The sequence below is a fragment of the Rhinopithecus roxellana genome, chromosome 18 (assembly GCF_007565055.1).
Source record: "Rhinopithecus roxellana isolate Shanxi Qingling chromosome 18, ASM756505v1, whole genome shotgun sequence".
Classification (NCBI taxonomy): domain Eukaryota; kingdom Metazoa; phylum Chordata; class Mammalia; order Primates; family Cercopithecidae; genus Rhinopithecus; species Rhinopithecus roxellana.
In genome coordinates, this window is record NC_044566.1 from 40,203,163 (window position 1) to 40,222,946 (window position 19,784).

Here is a 19,784-nt window from a genome sequence, read left to right on the forward strand (position 1 = left end):
AATAACAGGCTATCTTGTCTACACTGAAAATCTGTTGTTTAGTGTGGCCACCTTCATCAGCTGTCTCAGCTACATCTTCTGGATAACTTGCTGCTGCTGGATAACAGCACTTGCTGTTTCACCTTGCACTTTTATGTTATGGAGATGGCTTTTTTTCTTAAACCTCATGAACCAACCTGTTAGCTTCAAGCTTTTCTTCTGCAACTTAATTACCTCTCTCAGCCATCACTGAATTGTAGAGAGAGAGGGCCTTGTCCTGGAGTAGGCTTTGGCTTAAGGAAATGCTATGGCTGGTTTGATCTTCTATCCAGACCACTAAAACCTTCTCCATATTAGCAATCAGACTGTTGTGCTTCCTCATCATTTGTATGGAGTAGCAATCTTAATTTTCTTCAAGATTATATATAAACATATATATACATATATACACATATACACATATATACACACATATATACATATATGTATGTATATATATTTATATATTGCATTCACAACTTGTCTGACTGGTGCAGAAGTCTAGCCTTCCTCACAATCATTTTGAGCTTTTAGTTTGCAGCGAGAGGCTTGTGACTCTTCCTTTCATTAGGGACACTTAGAAACCCTCATAGACTTATTAAATGATCTACTTTCAATATTGTTGTATCTCAGGAAATAAGGAGGCCCAAGAAGAGGGAGAGAGGTGGGGGATGTCTCCTCTGTGGAGCAGTCAAAAAACACATGACATTGATTAAGGTAGTTGCCCTATAGGGCATGGTTCATGTTCATGTTGACCCCAAAGACTTACAATAGTAACATCAAAGATCACTGATCACAGATCATAACAGATGGTTAAACAAGAAAGTTTAAAATAGGCTGGGCACGGTGGCTCACACCTGTAATCCCAGCAGTTTGGGAGGCCAAGGTGGGCGGATCACAAGGTCAGGAGTTTGAGACCAGCCTGATGAACATGGTGAAACTCCGTCTCTACTAAGAATATAAAAATTAGCTGGGCGTGCTGGCGGGCGCCTGTAATCCCAGCTACTCAGGAGGCTCAGGCAGGAGAATTGCTTGAACCTGGGAGGCAGAGGTTGCAGTGAGCTGAGATCGCACCACCACATGCCAGCCTGGGTGTCAGAGTGAGAGTCTGTCTCAAAAATAAAAAAAGTTTAAGATATTGCAAGAATTCCCGAATGTGACACAGAGACACAAAGTGAGCACATGCTGTTAGAAAAATGAAACCAAGAGACTTGCACAATGCAAGGTTGCTGCAAACCTTCAGTTTATAAAAAAGTAGTATCTGAGGGGCAATAAAGCACAATAAGGTATACATGTATACACATACACATATGTGTACATATATATCTGTATACATACATGCTAAACAATATATACATGCATGTCTATATGCTAAAGTATATATATTAAAAAGACTACTAATGTTATTAATTGGGGTCAGTGCTATAGAATATATCTATATAGATACATATATGTACATACATAAAGATATGTATATATATGCACATATAACACATATATATATATAGGTATGTTCATACATATACACACATACATGTATGTAGGTATCTATATAATACTATATGTATATATAAAGGAGATACCTATTTATACACACACATATAGTCACGTGTGTGTGTGTGTGTAGATATATCCTTTAGCAATGACCTAGATTAATAACATTAGTTGTCTTCAATGACACCACCATTGAAAGGTGACTTATATCAGATATATCAAAGTGGTGAAAGACTACTGATGTCATTTTATCTGGGCCAGTGCTAAGGATTAAAAATGTCCATGCCAGATCAAGCGACTTCAGAGACTTACTTTTCTGGTTGAAGTTATGTACAATTGCTCTACTACATTTATAAACTGGTTGAACTCTGAAAATGTATATGCCAATTAATTATTTGGAACCTAGTATTCATCTATCATTTTTTTCCCTAAAAGAAAGCCTTATATCATGTAAAAAAGCTCTTGGGCCTTAACAAACAGTCTAGTGAATCAACATTTAAGTGCAGTTCTTTATTACTTCATTTGTGAGTGAATCTTACCAATCTCAATATCTCCCTCTCTTCTTTCTCTCCATATATTAATGACTCTACCACATATTACTCTTTTTAGTTCAATGGCGTAATAGCTAAAGCATTAAAAATGAATGTAGCAAGACTCCACATGTCTTCCTAGACTTATTTTTCTGATATGAAATCCTAGGGCTCTTACGAATTATGCTAAATGAGGCAAGATGGGTGACTAGAGATGTCCTTATGCTCATCTCCCCAACAAGAAAAAACCTACGCAACAAATACGCATCTAAGGTCTGATTAGAGTATCAAAGGGATAGTCCTGGAGTGCAGCAAAGGGGTGGAGACACACCTGTGATGACTGGAAGACCCCCCCCCCCCCCACAACATGGAAGCACTCAGCCTTTGCAGCCCTTCTCCCCCACCTGGGTTGAATTGGCCCAGAGACAGGAAGGACTTCTCATTGCAGGGTGAAGGTAAGGAGAAGATCCCCACCAGCCCCACTGCCATCACAAACACAGAGTCTTAAGGAAAATCTCACAGTATTTTCAAGCCCTGAGGCCAGTGTGGAGTACTGCCAAGAATTTACACAGTTGCATGTCCTGGACTAGGAGTACAAGGTGAAGGCTTCCCACCCCCAGAGACCTAAGCTGCAGCAACACATCACCAACTTGAGACCAGAGTCATCTCTTGAGTGTGCCCTCCTCTGGGGGCCAGTAGCCACTGTGCCTCTCCAGCACTGGAGCTTTACCTTCAGTATACCAGACCCACATGGGTGGGTTAAAGCCACAACCCCAGCTGTGTGGAGGTTGGTCCCAGGATTGGCGGTAACTCAAGTCCTGAAGAGCAGGGAAATCAACCTCCACCACTACACTTTCAGACAGAGGAATAATCTGCAGTCCCATCCAGGGTGAACTCACCCTTGAGCTAGCCAAACCACTACAAGCCCTCTCTCAAGTGGGAGAGTCCCCTAAGCCTCTGAGCAGCTGATATACTCCAGGGTCAATAGGGTGACTATGAGTCCATGCTCAGGACCTGAGAAACAGCCCTGCAGGCCTCATCCACCACAGGCATGCTCCTGACCTGCCCAGCAGCCCTCTGCCTTTAATAAGGGCCTGAGAAACAGTCCCACAGGCTGCCCCCAGCAGGCGCACCACTGAGTAGGCCTTGAACCTGTGTCTCAGACCTGAGAAACAAGTAGCTGTGTGTGCCTGAGTCTCAGGGCTGAGAAACAACCCTGGAAGCTTACTGTGGCCAGCATACCCTCAGGCCAACTAAGCAGCCAGACACCTATGTCCCAGTTTGAGGAACAGCCCTGTAGGTCACCCCCCACAGAAATACTCCCAGGCCAACTAAGCAGTTGTGCAACCTTTCACGAGCCTGAGAAACATTCCTGTACCCATTCCCAGCAGATGCACCTCCAGACCAGCCAATCAGCCATGAATGCCCATGTCCTGGACCTGAGAAAGAGCCCCATGGGCTACTCCCAGAAGACATGCCCCTAGGCCAGCTGAGCAGCCTTGTGCCCACATCCTAGGTCATAGAAGCAGCCCCCTGGGCTTCCCCTGGCAGGCACCACCCAGCCAGCTGAGCAGCAGTGTGCCCACATCCTGAGCTAGAATAGCCCTATGGACCACCCCCAGCAGACACACTTCCAGGACAGCTGAGAAGTTATTTGACTGTATCCCAGGCCTGAGAAACACCCCCTGTTGGCCAGCCCTGCCAAAGATGCCTTCAGTCCAGCGTAGGAGCCATGCAGCTCTATATTTGGCCCATGGGTTTCCCCCAGCAGACTGGCCTCAGGGCAGATGAGCAGCTGTGTACCCACATAGCAGGCATGGGAAAGAGCCCTTCAGGCCACTTCTGGAGTGCATGCTTCCAAGCAGGCAAACAGCTGTGACAAAGATTTTTTAAGATAGCAAGAGAAAAGCAGGAAAACACTTACAATGGAATTCTCATTAGACAAACAGCTGATTTCCCTGCAGAAACCTTAGACTGGAAAAGAATGGGATGATATATTCAAAGTTCTGAAAGAAAAAATAAATCTTTCAACCTGAGAATATTATACCCAGTGCAGCTATCCTTTACAAATGAAGAAGACATAAAATCTGTCACAGATAAACAAAAACCAAGATAATTCATCACCACTAGACCAGCCTTACAAGAAATGCCCAAGGGAGTCTTACTTCCGGAAGTAAAAAGATGATAACCACCATCATAAAAACATGTAAAACTTTAAACGTCGCTGGTAGAGTCAATACATAAAAGAGAAAGAGAAAGGGATGAAACCTTATCAGTACAGACAACTACCCAACTACAAAAGTAAACAGAGAGGCAGAAAGGAATAAAACATATACAAAACAACCAGAAAACAATAAAATGTCAGAAGTAACTCCTCACCTACCAATAATAACTTTGAAGGTTAGGAAGCATGTTCATAGCAATAAACCCCTGGATCAAAAAACTAGAAAAATTTCCAATAAACTACCTAACAATTCTACCTCAAGAAACTACTATGGTAAGAACAAACCAAATCCCAAATTATTAAAAGGAAATGAATAATAAAGATCAAACAGAAATAAAAATTGAGGCAAGATTTACAAAAGGTTAACAAGAAAAAGCAGGTTTAAAAATATCAACAAACCGTCAGCTAGACTAAGAAAAAGAGAAGACCCATATAAATAAAATCAGAAACAAGAAAAGAGACCTCACAACAGATATGACAGAAATAAAAAGGATTATTAGACACTGTTATGAACAACTCTACAATAAATTTGAAAACCTAGAGGAAGTGCATAAAATCCTCGACCCATACAACCTACTGAGACTAAACCAAGAAGAAATTCAAAAACCTGAACAGACCAAAAAGAAGTAATGAGATTGAATCAGTAACAAAAAGACTTTCAACCAAGTCCAGGATCTGATGACTTCACCGCTTAATTCTACTTACTTTAAAAAATAAACTAATATCAATTCTTACACTATTGAAAAAATTACAGCTGAGGAAAGTCTTCCTAACTCATTCTATATAAATAAAGTATGGTTGATAAAGTAGTGGTAGGATTTGAGAGGATTCACTTCAATTTTGAAAACAGTTCTACTGTGGGTAAAATGCTATCAAATGGCAACACATGTTACAGAGAAATCACTTGTGAAAGGAAGAGTCATTTGATACAGTGAAGTTCGTTGTTGTCTTATTTTAAGAAATTGCCTCAGCCACCCCAACCATTGGCAACCATGACTCTGATCTGTCAGCAGCCATCAACATGGAGGCAATGCCCTCCACCAGCAAAAAGACTATGATTTGCTAAAGGCTCAGGTGATCATTAGCATATTTTAAACCAATAAAGTAGTTTTACATTAAGGTATGTACATAATTTTTTTAGACATAATGCCATTGCACACTTAACAGACTACACAGTGTAGTATAATCATAACTTTTATACGCATAGGGAAACTAAAACATTTGTATGAGTCACTTGATGCAGTTTTTGCTTTACTGCAGTGGTCTAGAATGAAACCCACAATGTCTTTGCGATATGTCTATACACATTTATGTATATAACTATATGTATTCTTTTATATATCTTTATATACATGTATAGAAAGAGACAGAGAGAGAAAAGAAGAGAAAAATATGCAAAATTCAGTGTTGGGAGTATCCATGAGAACAGAGTTTCTGGGTAATGATTGTAATTTTCTTTCTTAAATGTTAGGTCTTCCAGTGAGCTAAGTCATGTTTACTATATCCTTTAGATTCATGGAATTCTTGTTATTCAAATAAATTCTTCATCACTGTTTTGTGTAGCAAATATCTAATGATATATTTTTGCATTTTTTTGGTGGCTAAAGTGTGTCAGAACGACTTTCCAGGTTTGAAGATTATGAAAATGCTGAATATGTCGCTTCATATGAGTAAGTCAGTTTGAAGTCTGAAAGGAGGGAGCCATTGATGGATCTCTTTTCTTTAGTTAAACAGGGCTTAAGCTGAGGCAAGAAGGAAAAAGGGAAACTACGGAAGGATATCAAAATGTATGGGTGGGAGAGTACACCATATTTATTCCAATTGAATACTTAGACAAGTATTATTTTGAAAAAAAAAATCCATCCATTCAGGAATAAATGTTCTTCTAGCTTGAAAATGTAAAAAGTATCCTTAGAAGAAATTAACTTCATGAGAAGTTTTTTTTATTTTAAAAGAAAACAGGAATGCAGAATTCTACTTACTCATCAATAGTGAACCTTTCTCATTTTTACTGAATCATGTGTGATTCCCAGTTTTGTAGATTTCACCTATGAGCAAATGGTATTAATAGCAAAAGCAAACATGTTTTGCAGACTAAAGACCTCTTTATGCTCATTGGGATTTTATTCTTCTCTGTTTCTAATCTCACTAGAGTACTGAGTACTTCCTATTGCACTGACCTGAAGGCATTTTACCATGCACTCACTGTAATGAAACAATACATTCTTAAACTGGCTTGTGTCTGAACTGCAGACATATTCAGGAGATTTTTCTTCTGCTTCTTTCTTGCCCAGTTGTGTAACCATTCACCAGCTTGTGTCAATGTTGAAGAGGAAGTACTGCCATAGAGGAAGTTAACTCATCATGGTTGTAAGCTGTTGGTGTCTAAACAAAGATTACATGGGAAACAGAGGGCAAATACAAATAGTTCTTCAAATTACCCTGAGTTTTCATTTTCTAGAAATTTTTATCATGGGCCATCAATGAAGAATTCACGGCACCACTTAATTAAACTGTGTGTCTGCATACTAGCTATACATTTTCTGTAATGGAGCTGCCCAGGGCTGAGGGAAAATTAGACAGACTGAGCAAGGCAAGCATTTCATTTTTCTTTCCCCACTCCAAACAAAATAAAGCAAGTTTTTGTTTTGTTTTATGGTTAAGTTACAAAGTCTCATTGCATAGACATAGGAGGAATTGGCAGTAGTCCCTGTGAGAAACACTGGTGTTTCATACCAGGGGATGATCTTAGATTTATAGTAAAAGCTGGAATCAGTGCTTGGCTTTGACATCATGTATTCATTCACCTGATACTCAGCAAGTCACTAAACCTGTTTAACTTTTAGATTATTCAGATGTAAACTGGTTATAATGCTTTCTATGTAGTGGATATTGTATTGTAAAAAATTAGTAATAAAACTAAAATAACATGCAAAAACACTTTGAAAACTCTGTAGCTCTGTAAATAGGTTTTGTGCCAAAAACTGAAAATAACATAAGAGTTTATGAAAGGAAAATCAGAAAATACAGTCAACAAATCTACCCACATTCAGTCATTCTTAAACTTTGATACATGAACTTCTAAGTTCTTTAAGCCTATACATTTTTATGTTTACAGATACAAGACCATACTTATATTCTTTTGTAATAACCTTATTACTTAATGGCATCATGTCTATGTTTTCTTTTTAATGTATATTCATGTGCACTTACAACATTATTTGTAATAGTTATGTAATACTACGTGGTGTAGATGTGTTATAATTCATTTAATAGTCAGATATTGCTGAACCATTAAGTTTTTTACAAGTTTTTACTGTTACAAAAAATGAATACATTTGAAGCTAAATCTTTGCATATTGTTGGTTATTTGTTTATTGCAAATTCTCAGAAGTGGAAATCCTGTGTCAAAGGGAATGATTGTGACGCTATTGATATTGATATGTACTTGAACATCAAGATGCAAAAGTGTACATTTCTCCCCTCCAATACTTAATGCTAGCCATCATTGATTTCTTTGATATTAGTAAATATGTTTGTTCTAATGTACATTCCTTGACATACTTTCATTTATGCTTTTTTCAGTTACTATTTCATCATTTCCAAACTACCTTTGCCCAATTAAAATTGGGGTGCTTTTCTGTCTTCAGACTAAAAAGTTAAATCTGTTGATCCTTTTTCTATTTTATGTAATATAAGTAATTTCTCCTAGGTTGTCTTGCTTTTCACTATATAAAAGTGTTTAATCTTCATATAATCCAATGTACCTGTACTTTTCTTTGTGATTTATGCCTTTAATGTTATTCTCAGAAAAAAAAATTCAAAGTTGAATTCAAAGCACAAATATTAACTATGACCTTCTCTACTCCAAGATTTTAAATATATTCACCAAGATTTCTGTTTTGAATTTATTTTCTTTATTTAAATAAAATAGCTGCCCTGAATTTACTTTGTCTTAAGGCACAACGTGTAGAAATTTACTTTTCTCCTGTGTGACGAATAGTTTTCACAGCATCAAAATATCATCCCCCTGTATTGTCCTTACCCTGTTTTAGTGATCTAGAGTGAGAGCAGGAAGACCAGAGAGTCAGTACAGTGTTTTCAGTGTTTTGCATCATGGCCATCTCCATACTGCCAGTCTGTACCAGAGACAAATGTGTCCTGTGGGAGAGATAGCACCTGCCCTCAATACAAATCCCGTTTCCTTAAAAATGGTCTTGTTAGTGTCTATCGGGAGAACCTGCTCCCAATGTTTAACATGGGTTCTTTTCTATTTCCTAAGTGTCTCGGCTGGGTTCAGAAATAAAGGGAAAGAGTACAAGAGAGAGAAATTTAAAGCTGGGTGTCGGGGGAGACATCACATGTCGGCAGGATCCGTGATGTTTCCCAAGCCGTAAAACCAGCAAGTTTTTATTAGCGATTTTCAAAAGGGGAGGGAGTGCACTAATAGGGTGTGGGTCACAGAGATCACATACTTCACAAGGTAATAAAATATCACAAAGCAAATGGAGGCAGGGCGGGATGACAGGACTACCGAATGAGGTGAAATTAAAATTGCTAATGAAGTTTTGGGCGCACGTTTTCGTTGATAACATCTTATCAGGAAACAGGGTTTGAGAGCAGACAATCTGACCTAAAATTTATTAGGCAGGAATTTTCCGCCTCCTAATAAGCCTGGGAGCACTACAGGAGACTGGGGCTTATTTCATCCCTTGGGCTTCAACCACAAAAGATGGCACACCTTAAAGGGGGCCATCTATAAGGCTACCTTCAGGGTGCATTCTCCTTCTCAGGGGTGTTCTTTGCTGAGAAAAAGAATTCAGCGATATTTCTCCTATTTGCTTTTGAAAGAGGAGAAATATAGCTGTTTCATGTAGCTCACCAGCGGCCAGTTCAAAGTTACCTCTCTTGTTCCCTGAACATTGCTGTTGTACTGTTCTTTTTTAAAGATGCCCAGATTTCATATTGCTCAAACACACATGCTCTACAAACAATTTGTGCAGTTGACACAATCACAGGGTCCTGAGGCGACATTCATCCTCCTCAGTTTATGAAGAAGATGACAGGATTAAGAGATTAAAGACAGGCATAGGAAAACACAAGAGTGTTGATTGGGGAAGTAATAAGTGTCCATGAAGTCTTCACAATTTATGTTCAGAGATTACAGTAAAGACAGGTATAAGAAATTATAAAAGTACTAATTTGGGGAACTAATAAATGTCCATGAAATCTTCACAATTTATGTTCTTCTGCCGCGGCTTCAGCTGGTACCTCCGTTCGGGGTCCCTGACTTCCCGCAACAAGTGTCATGTAGCTTCCACCTTCTATTGATAAAAAATAAGTCATGGTCATAGTTAATATTTGTGCTTTGAATTCAACCTTGATATTAATATTGGAACTTTCAGTGTTTTCAGTTTAGTATCTCAGTATCTTTTTCTCTTTTTTGTTTCTGAGACGGAGTCTGACTCTGTGGACCAGGCTGGAGTGCACTGGCATGATCTCGGCTCACTGCAACCTCCACCTCCTGGCTTCAAGCCATTCTTCTGACTCAGCCTCCTGCATAGCTGGGACTACAGGTGTACACCACCATGCCCAGCTAATTTTTGGTATTTTTAGTAGAGATCGGGTTTCACCATGTCGGCTAGGATGGTCTCGATCTCTTGACCTCGTGATCCACTCGCCTCAGCCTCCCAAAGTGCTGGGATTACAGGCATGAGCCACTGCACCCAGCCTGTATCTCTTTATTTTTAAACTGTCGTTTCAATTTAGTTTTTGTCTCTTGTGTATAGCATGTATTGCCTTTAATTTTAAAGTTATCTGAGAGTATTTCTCAATATGGAAGATGAGAGTAATATGTCTGTGTTTATGATTTCTGGTATGTTTGGCTTTATTATCTTACTTTTTCTTGATGAAAAATACTTTGATATTTTCTTTTTAAATTTGCTAGTAATTGATTTGTTTTTATCCCTTTCATTTCTTACTGATATGCAAGTCAGAAGCCCATTTCTAGTCTATCAATGTTTACATTTAAATATTTAGAAAACATAATTATACCATTTTTCTCCATCAATATCGAGAATAAAACTGGACTTGTACTTGTAAAGATAGGAAATGCAATCTGCCTTTACTTCTATCTTTCTCCAAACCTTGAATCCTAGTGTAATAATGCCGAAAATTTAAATCAATACTATTATTGGTAATTTTATATTGTCTTTACTTTTACAATCATTTATTTACATGTTCACGTGCTACATTTTTATGCTACATTAACAGATTTATTTCGACTTACTTCTGAGTTTATATTATTTACCATCTTTTCTCTGTAAGTCATCTTCCTTATTTCTGTGTTCTTCGTTTTGATTCATTGCTCAGCTGACTCAAGCACTTTGAGTAATTGTTTTTAGGAAAGGTACATAGAGGCTATGCTTTGAGTTGTTGCATGTTGCAGTGTCTGTCTGTTGCTCTCAAATGTGAACGGTACTTTTCCTGGATATGGATTTATTGAGTCATAGCTATTTCCCTGCAAACTCTGCACGTAACTGCTTGAAGCTGCATTTACATAATACACTTTTTAAACCAAAAAAGTCTCAATTGTATATTTACTTGGTATAGTTTCAGGGGACACTGAAACAGATTGAAGGGGCTACAAGTACCCAAGCCACTCCTTCATGCCTTCATGATCTGTCAGGCTTGGTTCTGTATGGTCATATTGTCAAGTGAATTCAGATTGATGACATTTCCTTGATACCCAGAGATCCAGTAGACTGTGTGGGATCAGAGGTTCTTGTAAGAGAATGGCAACTTCAGGAAAGAATTCACCCCTTTTGGCCAATTGATCCTCTGTCTACATCAGCCTTAACTTTCTAAGCCTGGGTAGAGGTGGTGGGTCCAGGTGGAGGAGGGGAAGTTTAGAAGGATTGGGGATTTCCTTTATCTCAAGTTGACATCATTCGTCAAAGGCCAATTTTGTTTTTTTAACTTTTATTTTAGGTTTGGAGGTACATGTGAAAGTTTGTTACATAGGTAAACACATGTCAGGGAGGTTTGTTTTACATATTATTTCATCCCCCAGGTATTAAGCTCAGTACCCAAATAGTGATCTTTTTTGCTTGTCTCTCTCCTCCTACCCTCCCTGCTTCAGTAGACCCCAGTGTTTGTTTCCCTCCTTGTGTTCTTACATCCTTATAATTTAGCTACCACTTACAGATGAGAACATTCAGTGTTTGATTTTCACTTTCTGCACTAGTTTGCTAAGGATAATTGCCTCTAGCTCCATCCATGTTCCTACAAAAGACATGATCTCATTCTCTGTTTTTTTTTTTTTTCTTTTTTTTTTGAGACAAGAGTCTCGCTCTGTCACCTAGGCTGGAGTGCAGTGGCACAATCTCGGCTCACTGCAAGCTCTGCCTCCCGCATTCATGCCATTCTCCTGCCTCAGGCTCCCGTGTCGCTGGGACTACAGGTGCCTGCCACCACACCCGGCTAATTTATTTTGTATTTTTAGTAGAGACAGGGTTTCACTGTGTTAGCCAGGGTGGTCTCTATCTCCTGACTTCGTGATCTGCCCACCTCAGCCTTCCAAAGTGCTGGGATTACAGGCATGAGCCACCATGCCCGGCTGATCTCATTCTTTTTTATGGCTGCATAGTATTCCAGGGTGTATATGTACCACATTTTCTTTATCCAATCTGTCATTGATGGGTACTTTTGTTGATTCCATGTCTTTACTATTGTAAATAGTGCTGCAGTGAACATTCATATGCATATGTCTTTACAGTAGAATGATTTCTATTCCTCTGGGTATATACTAGGTAATGGGATTGCTCAGTCAAATAGTAGTTCTGCTTTTAGCTCTTTGAGGTATTGCCATACTGCTTTTTACAATGGTTGATCTAATTCACACTTCCACCAACATTGTATAAGTGTTCCCTTTTCTCTGCAACCTAGCCAGCATCTGTTATTTTTTGACTCTTTAATAAGAGCCATTCTGACTATTGTCTGGTATGAAATGGCATCTCATGTGGTTTTGATTTGCATTTCTCTAATCTGTGATATTGAGCTATTTTTCGTATGCTTCTTGGCCACATGTATGTCTTCTTTTGAGAAATGTCTGTTCATGTCAAAGGCCAATTTTGGCAGTGCCCCAGTTCTCCTCAGTATCTGTCCTGTTTGTTCTCCAGTCTTAGGCACAGACTGGGAGCATTGTTTTAGGATTCATGCCTCTCACGGTGAAATTTGAGTCCTGTGTTGGAGGCTTCAGTATGACAGAAACTTCCTGAAGGGTTTACCTACTGATGCCTGCTATGTTGGAGGCTTCTCCTCCTAAAGAGCCTCCAAAATAGGAGGCTTCAGTAAGGACAAAAATTGTTCCTCATTAGCTACCTTGTCTTCAGCCATAAGGTAAAATGAGGCATTACTGGAGGCTCCATCAAGCAGGTTCTCCTTTCTTGGATTAATGGAAGGAGCCCAGTCTTTTGGGTGTTTCTCCTTTGAAGTATATCTTACTGAAATGTCTTACCTCTGCAGTTCATATGCAACCTCAAATGCAGCTCTCACTAATGTGTATCTGTTCACTAGGTGTCTAGTCTCAAAGAGATGACAAGAGCATCATTTACTCCCTATGCTCATCCTTGAAATACCTTATTTTATTGCTGTGGAAACTGAGATCTGGCCAAAGTTTGATGACTTGCCCAGGCTGGCATTAAAATACAGTTCTCTTCTACCACTCTTTTCTGTTTTCATGCTATATTCCTTGAATTGATGACCACAAGATTAAGTTTAGTATTGCCATAAAGTTGGAGTTGGGGCTTTGCATGCAATGGAAACGTTACTAAACATCCAAAGTTTACTGTCTTATTCACGTATATTCTGGATAGGAAAGTAGACTACTCAGGGAGCAGAAAGGATAAAATTTTAGTTTTTGTTAAAAAGTATTTTGTTATATAACTTCTGAATAATTGTCTTTTAACATTGTATTTATAAAGGCCTTTGTTTTTTGGTTAAATTTATGATATAGATTAGAAGAAATCTGATTAATTTTATTTTTGCTTCTTTTTGCAGCAACAAGATTAAGAAAATTGTTCATTCAATTGTATCATCCTTTGCAATTGGGTATGTGAGACATAGAAAACACCATGTATTAACTATACCTGAGACTTAATGCATAAAAAACACCACGTATTAAATATATCTGAGACTTGGCCGGGTGCAGTAGCTCACGCCTGTAAACCCAGCACTCTGGGAGGTCGAGATGGGCAGATCACCTGAGATCAAGAGTTCAAGACCAGCCTGGCTAACATGGTGAAACCCCGTCTCTATTAAAAATACAAAAATTAGCCGGGCATGATGGCGGGTGCCTGTAATCCCAGCTACTCAGGAGGCCTAGGTGGAAGAATCGCTTGAATCTGGGAGGCGGAGATTGCAGTGAGCCGAGATCACGCTATTGCACTGCAGCCCGGGTGACAAAGCGAGATGTATATATATATACTTAATATTTCAATGAGAAAGACTGAAATAAAAAACAAAACCAAAAAGCATTTCTTGTTCATCAGTTGCTAAGTAGCTATGTGCCTCATCTAATGTAAACTAATTTATCATGGAAGTTTGGTTTAAGCTCGACTTTAAGACTTGCAAAGAAATGGCTTTTGCCTAAGATTAATAGTAACATATTAATATTATTTTTCTTCCATCTGCACAAGTAAAGTTAATGAAAATCGAGTGTTAAAATTCTATAATTATAAGTAATGTGTTTTATTAAGTACCTTATACATCCAGAATTACTCTTTAATTCTGGAAACAATTTACTTAGACTCTTCTCTACATAAAAGTAAGATTTCATACTATGATATAGATTTATTCAATATGATATAGATTTACACAATATAATTGTTTCCTTTGGAATTAATGATATTTTAACTTGAGCTGCAACTTTTTGAAAAGTACTTTGAAGATGAATTCATCTTCATAGATTAGGCAAATAATGTAAACAATTTATGGGGAATGTATTTAGAATATGTAACAGCAAGTTTCAGGAGGTACTTTAGAGTTCAGTACTATAAATACGTATGGAATTGAATTCTTTCTCATGTACCCATCACTGTACTAGAATCGTCCATAAATATGTAATCATGTACTTGTTGAAAATGTCACTGACAAAAAACTTGGTCTTTTAAGAACTTATGTTACTCATGCTTTCCTTTGGTTTTTATTAATAAATTCTTAAGAATTATCGAGATTAATAAGATTTTATTTTTTATGAGAAATGGGTATAAACTTCTTATGAAATTCTCAAATTTTAAGAAGAGTTCACAAACAGACACAGGTAATTTTTATTCAGTTTTACTTTTCTCTCTTGTGGTGTTAGTGTGATGTTTCTACTATAAAAAGGCATGATGACATCTTGTGAAGTGGTTTGGTGGGAATTTTATTTATTAAGAACTGCTTCTATTGGATAAAAACAGTGATGTTTCTGAGATTCTATAACATTACAGTTTTTCCTGCCACTGGGCAGTTTAATACTAAATAATAACATTTTCGTACCTGATCATTGGCCTAAATATAGTATAACTGTAGGGACACAAGCCCCTTTATCTTTGCTGTTATTTATTTATTTATTTATTTATTTACTGTAGAATATTTGGAGTTTTCCTGATCTTATTGGATGTGGCTCTGATCTTTGCTGACCTAATTTTCACTGATAGCAACGTTTATATTCCTTTGGAGTATCGTTCTATTTCTCTAGCTATTGCCTTATTTTTTCTCATGGATGTTCTTCTTCGAGTATTTGTAGAAGGGTAAGTTTGATTATTTTTATAATGCATAAAGCTATTTTGTACTTTTCTAAGAAGCGCTTTAGGAGGCCAAGGCTGGTGGATCATGAGGTCAGGAGTTCGAGACCAACCTGGCCAAGATGGTGAAACCCTGTCTCCACTAAAAATACGAAAATTAGCTGGGTGTGGTGGCGGGAGCCTGTAATCCCAGCTACTCAGGAGGCTGAGGCAGGAGAATTGTTTGAACCCAGGAGGCGGAGGTTGCAGTGAGCCGAGATTGTGCCATTTTACTCCAGCCTGGGTGACAGGGTGAGACTCCGTCCCCCTCCCTCCAAAAAAAAAAGTAACAAGAGGATTCACCTCAAGCTGATTTAAAAGCCTTTGGGCCTTAGGAGAACCTTGGTGGTAGTCTGGCAGTACCCCCATGGCCTGTGTTTGAGTTTGGTAGCCATAGATTGATGCTCCTCTGCTTTTGGAGAGGGGTGGAAAGAGTGGGGAGGACTGCATCTTGTGGTTTGAGTGACAGCTCAACCAGCTCAGCCACTAGCACAATAAAACACCAGGTAGAATGATAAGTTTTTGATCTAAGCCCTGATTCCCAGCACCTTTGGACTCACCCGGAGCCTGGGAGAACTTGCCATCCTGAAGGGAAGGACACAGGCCTGGCTGTTTTTACCATGTGATGATCGTAGAGCCCCAGGGCTTCAGCAAACTTATGCGATAGCTAGAGAGTGGTTACAGCAGGTTTTGGGCAAGACTCAGTGCTGTGCTGGCTTCACATCTGACCTAATGCAGTCTTAGTAGTGGTGGCCACAGGGGTGTTTGTGTCACGGTGAGTCAGAACAGAGAGGAAGACTCTGTTTGTTTGGGAGAAATTAAGGGAAGAGAACAAGACTCTCTTTTTGGTAACCCAGAGAATTATCCTTTGATGTTGTCTAAGACCATTAAGGCAGTACCACATGAGTCTGCAAGAACTACAGAGTTTAGGAGGCTTGGGGTGCCCCCTAAAGCAGATACAACTTAGATCACAATAGCCAAGTTCTTTCCAATATCTGGAAAGCCTTCCCCAGAAAGATAGGTACAAACAAGCCCTGACAGTGAAAACTATGATAAATACCTAACTCTTCAATGCCTAGACACCGAAGAACATCTGCTACCATCAACACTATCCAGGAAAACATGACCTCACCAAATGAACTCAGTAAGACACTAGAGGCCAATCCTGGAGAAACAGATATGTGACCTTTCAGACAGAGAAATCAAAACAGCTGTGTTGAGGAAACTCAAAGAAATTTAAGATAACACAGAGAAAAAAGTCATAATTCTGTTAGATACGTTTAACAAAGATATAGAAATAATTTAAAATTATCAAGCAGAAATTCTGGAAACAAAGAATGTAATTGGCATACTGAAGAATGTATTAGAGTCTTTTAATAGCAGAATTGATGAAGCAGAAGAAAGAATTAATGAGCTTGAAGGCAGGCTATTTCAAAATACATAGAGGAGACAAAGGAAAGAATAAAAAACAATGAAGCATGCCTACAGAATCTAGAAAATAGCATCCAAAAGGCAAATCTAAGCGATATTGGCCTTAAACAGGAGGTGTAGAGAGAGGGGGGGCTTAGAAAGTTTATTCAAAGGGATGGTAACAGAACTTCCCAAACCTACAGAAAGATATCAATATCCAAGTACAAGAAAGTTATAAAATGCCAAGCAGATTTAACTCAAAGAAGACTACCTCAAGGCATTTAATAATCAACTCCCAAAGATCAAGGATAAAGAAAGGATCTTAAAAGCAGCAAGAGAAAAGAAACCAATAATATACAATGGAGTTACAATACAGCTGGCAGCAGACTTTTTAACAGAAATGTTTCAGGCCAGGAGAGAGTGGCATGACGTATTGAAAATGCTGAGGGAAACAAAACATTTAGTCTAGAACAATATATTCAGTGAAAATATCCTTCAAAGTGAAGGAGAAATATAAAGACTTTTCCACACAAGCAAAAGCTGAGGGATTTCATCAACACCAGACCTGTCCTAGAAGAAATGCTAAAGGGAGTACTTCAGTCAGAAAGACAAGGACATTAATGAGCAATAAGTAACTACCTGAAGGTCTAAACCTCACTGGTAATAGTAAATACACAGAAAAATACAGAATGTTATAACACTGTAACTATGGTGTATAAATTACTCTTATTCTAAGTAGAGAGATTAAACTATGAGCCAATCAAAAACATTAACTACAACAACTTTTCAAGACATAAATGTTATAATAAGATATAAATCGAAATAACAAATAGTTAAAAAGAAATGAGACTAAGTTGTAGAGTTTGTATTAGTTTTCTTATTACTTTTTTGTTTATGCAAACAGTGTTATTTTATAAGCTTAAAATAATGGGTTATAAGATAGTATTTGCAAGCCTCATGGTAACCTCAAACCAAAAAAATACAATGGATACACAAAAAATAAGAAACATGAAACTAAATTATATCACCAGAGAAAATTACCTTCACTAATGGAAGACAGGGAGGAAAGAAGGAAGAGCAGACTACAAAACAACCAGAAAACAATTAACAAAATGGCAAGAGTAAGTCCTTGCTTATCAATAATAACATTGAATGTCAGCAGATTAAACTTTTTAATCAAAAGACAGAATGGCTGAATGGATGAAAAAACAAGACCTGGTCAGGTACGGTGGCTCACGCCTGTAATCCCAGCACTTTGGGGGGCTGAGGCACGTGGATCACAGGGTCAAGAGATGAAGACAATCCTGGCCAACATGGTGAAACCCCATCTCTACTAAAAATACAAAAATTAGGTGGGCGTGGTGGTGCACACCTGTAGTCGCAGCTACTCAGGAGGCTGAGGCAGGAAAATCACTTGAACCCGGAAGACGGAGGTTGCATGAGCTGAGATCATGCCACTGCACTCCAGCCTGGTAATGGAGCAAGACTCCGCCTCAAAAAAAAATAAATAAATAAAAGTAAAAACAAAAACAAAACGAAACAAAAAACACAAGACCCATTGATCTGTGGCCTATAAGAAACACTCATCTCCCATTAGTCTGAAAATAAAGGAATGGAAAAATGTATTCCATTCCAGTAGAAACCAAAAAAGAGCAGGAGTAGCTACCCTTGTATCAGATAAAATAGACTGCAAGACAAAAACGATAAGAAGAGAAAAAGAATGTCACTATATAATGATAAAGGGATCAATTCAGCAAGAGGCTATAACAATTTTAAGTATATATTCATCCAGCATATATAGCCAATATATATACTGAGACTCGATGGCTTCCCTGCTGAATTCTACTAAACATTTAAAGAAGAACAAATACCACTCCTGCTTAAACTATTCCAAAAAGCAGAAGAAGATGAGGGAATACTTCCAAACTCATTCCACAAGGCCAGTATTACCCTGATACCAAAAGCAGACAAAGATGCATCAAAATAAGAAAGACTGGGAGCAGGTGGCTCACACCTGCAATCCCAGTACTTTGGGAGGCTGGAGGAGGTGGGCTACATGAAATCAGGAGTTCGAGAGCAGCCTGGCCAATATGGTGAAACCCCGTCTCTACTAAAAACACAAAAATTAGCTGGGCATGGTGGTAGGTGCCTGTAATCCCACCTACTCAGGAGACTGACGCATGACAATCACTTGAACCTGGGAGGTGAAGGTTGCAGTGAGCCCAGATCACGACAGATGCACTCCAGCCTGGGTGACAGAGTGAGACTCTGCCTCCAAAAAAAAAAAAAAAAAAAAGAAGACAACAGGCCAATATATTTGATGCATATTGATGCAAAAATCCTCAACAAGATACTAGAAAGCTGAATTCAACAATGTATTGGAGAGATCATTCATCATGACAAATGGGATTTATCCCTGGGATGCAAGCATGGTTCAAAATATACAAATCAACCAAAGTGATACATCATATCAACATAATAAAGGATAAAAGCCATAAGATCATTTCAGTTAATGCTGAAAAAGTGCTTGATAAAATTCAACATTTCTTCATGATAAACACTCTAAAAAAAACTGGGGCCGGGCGCAGTAGCTCAAGCCTGTAATCCCAGCACTTTGGAAGGCTGAGACGGGCAGATCACGAGGTCAAGAGATCGAGACCATCCTGGCTAACATGGTGAAACCCCGTCTCTACTAAAAAATACAAAAAACTAGCCGGGCGAGGTGGCGGGCGTCTGTACGTCTGTAGTCCCAGCTACTTGGGAGGCTGAGGCAGGAGAATGGCGTAAACCCGGGAGGCGGAGCTTGCAATGAGCTGAGATCTGGCCACTGCACTCCAGCCTGGGCAACAGAGCGAGACTCCGTCTCAAAAAAAAAAAAAAAAAAAAAAAAACTGGGTATAGAAGTAACACAGCTCAATATAATAAAAACCATATATGACAGACCCCCAGTCAGTATCACACTGAATGGGGAGAAATGGAAGAGCTTTCCTCTGAGATCTAGAACACAACTAGGATGCCCACTTTCACCAGTGTCATTCAACAGAGTACCAGAAGTCCTAGCTGGAGCAATCATAGAAGATAAAGAAATAAAGGGAATAAAAACAGAAATCTGAATTGGGAAGGAAGAAGTTAAATTATCCTTGTGTTTGCAGATGATATATTTTATTTGGAAAAAACGAACGATTCCACAACAAAAAATACTAGAATTGATAAATTCAGTAAATTTGCAGGATACAAAATCAACATACAAAAATCAGTAGCATATTATATGCCAGCAGTAAA

At 38.6% G+C, this 19,784-nt stretch overlaps 1 protein-coding gene across 1 annotated transcript in view; it reads left to right on the forward strand.

Moving 5' to 3' along the window:
- Positions 1 to 5,873: 5,873 nt before the first annotated feature.
- LOC115894584 (phosphatidylinositol 3,4,5-trisphosphate 3-phosphatase TPTE2-like) overlaps positions 5,874 to 19,784 on the forward strand; it is a 68,087-nt gene continuing 54,176 nt past the window's right edge. The window contains exons 1-3 of the mRNA XM_030922246.1: positions 5,874 to 5,936; positions 13,327 to 13,377; positions 14,898 to 15,059. The gene's annotated coding sequence lies outside the window, so the exon portion shown is untranslated. The remainder of the gene's footprint in view (positions 5,937 to 13,326; positions 13,378 to 14,897; positions 15,060 to 19,784) is intronic.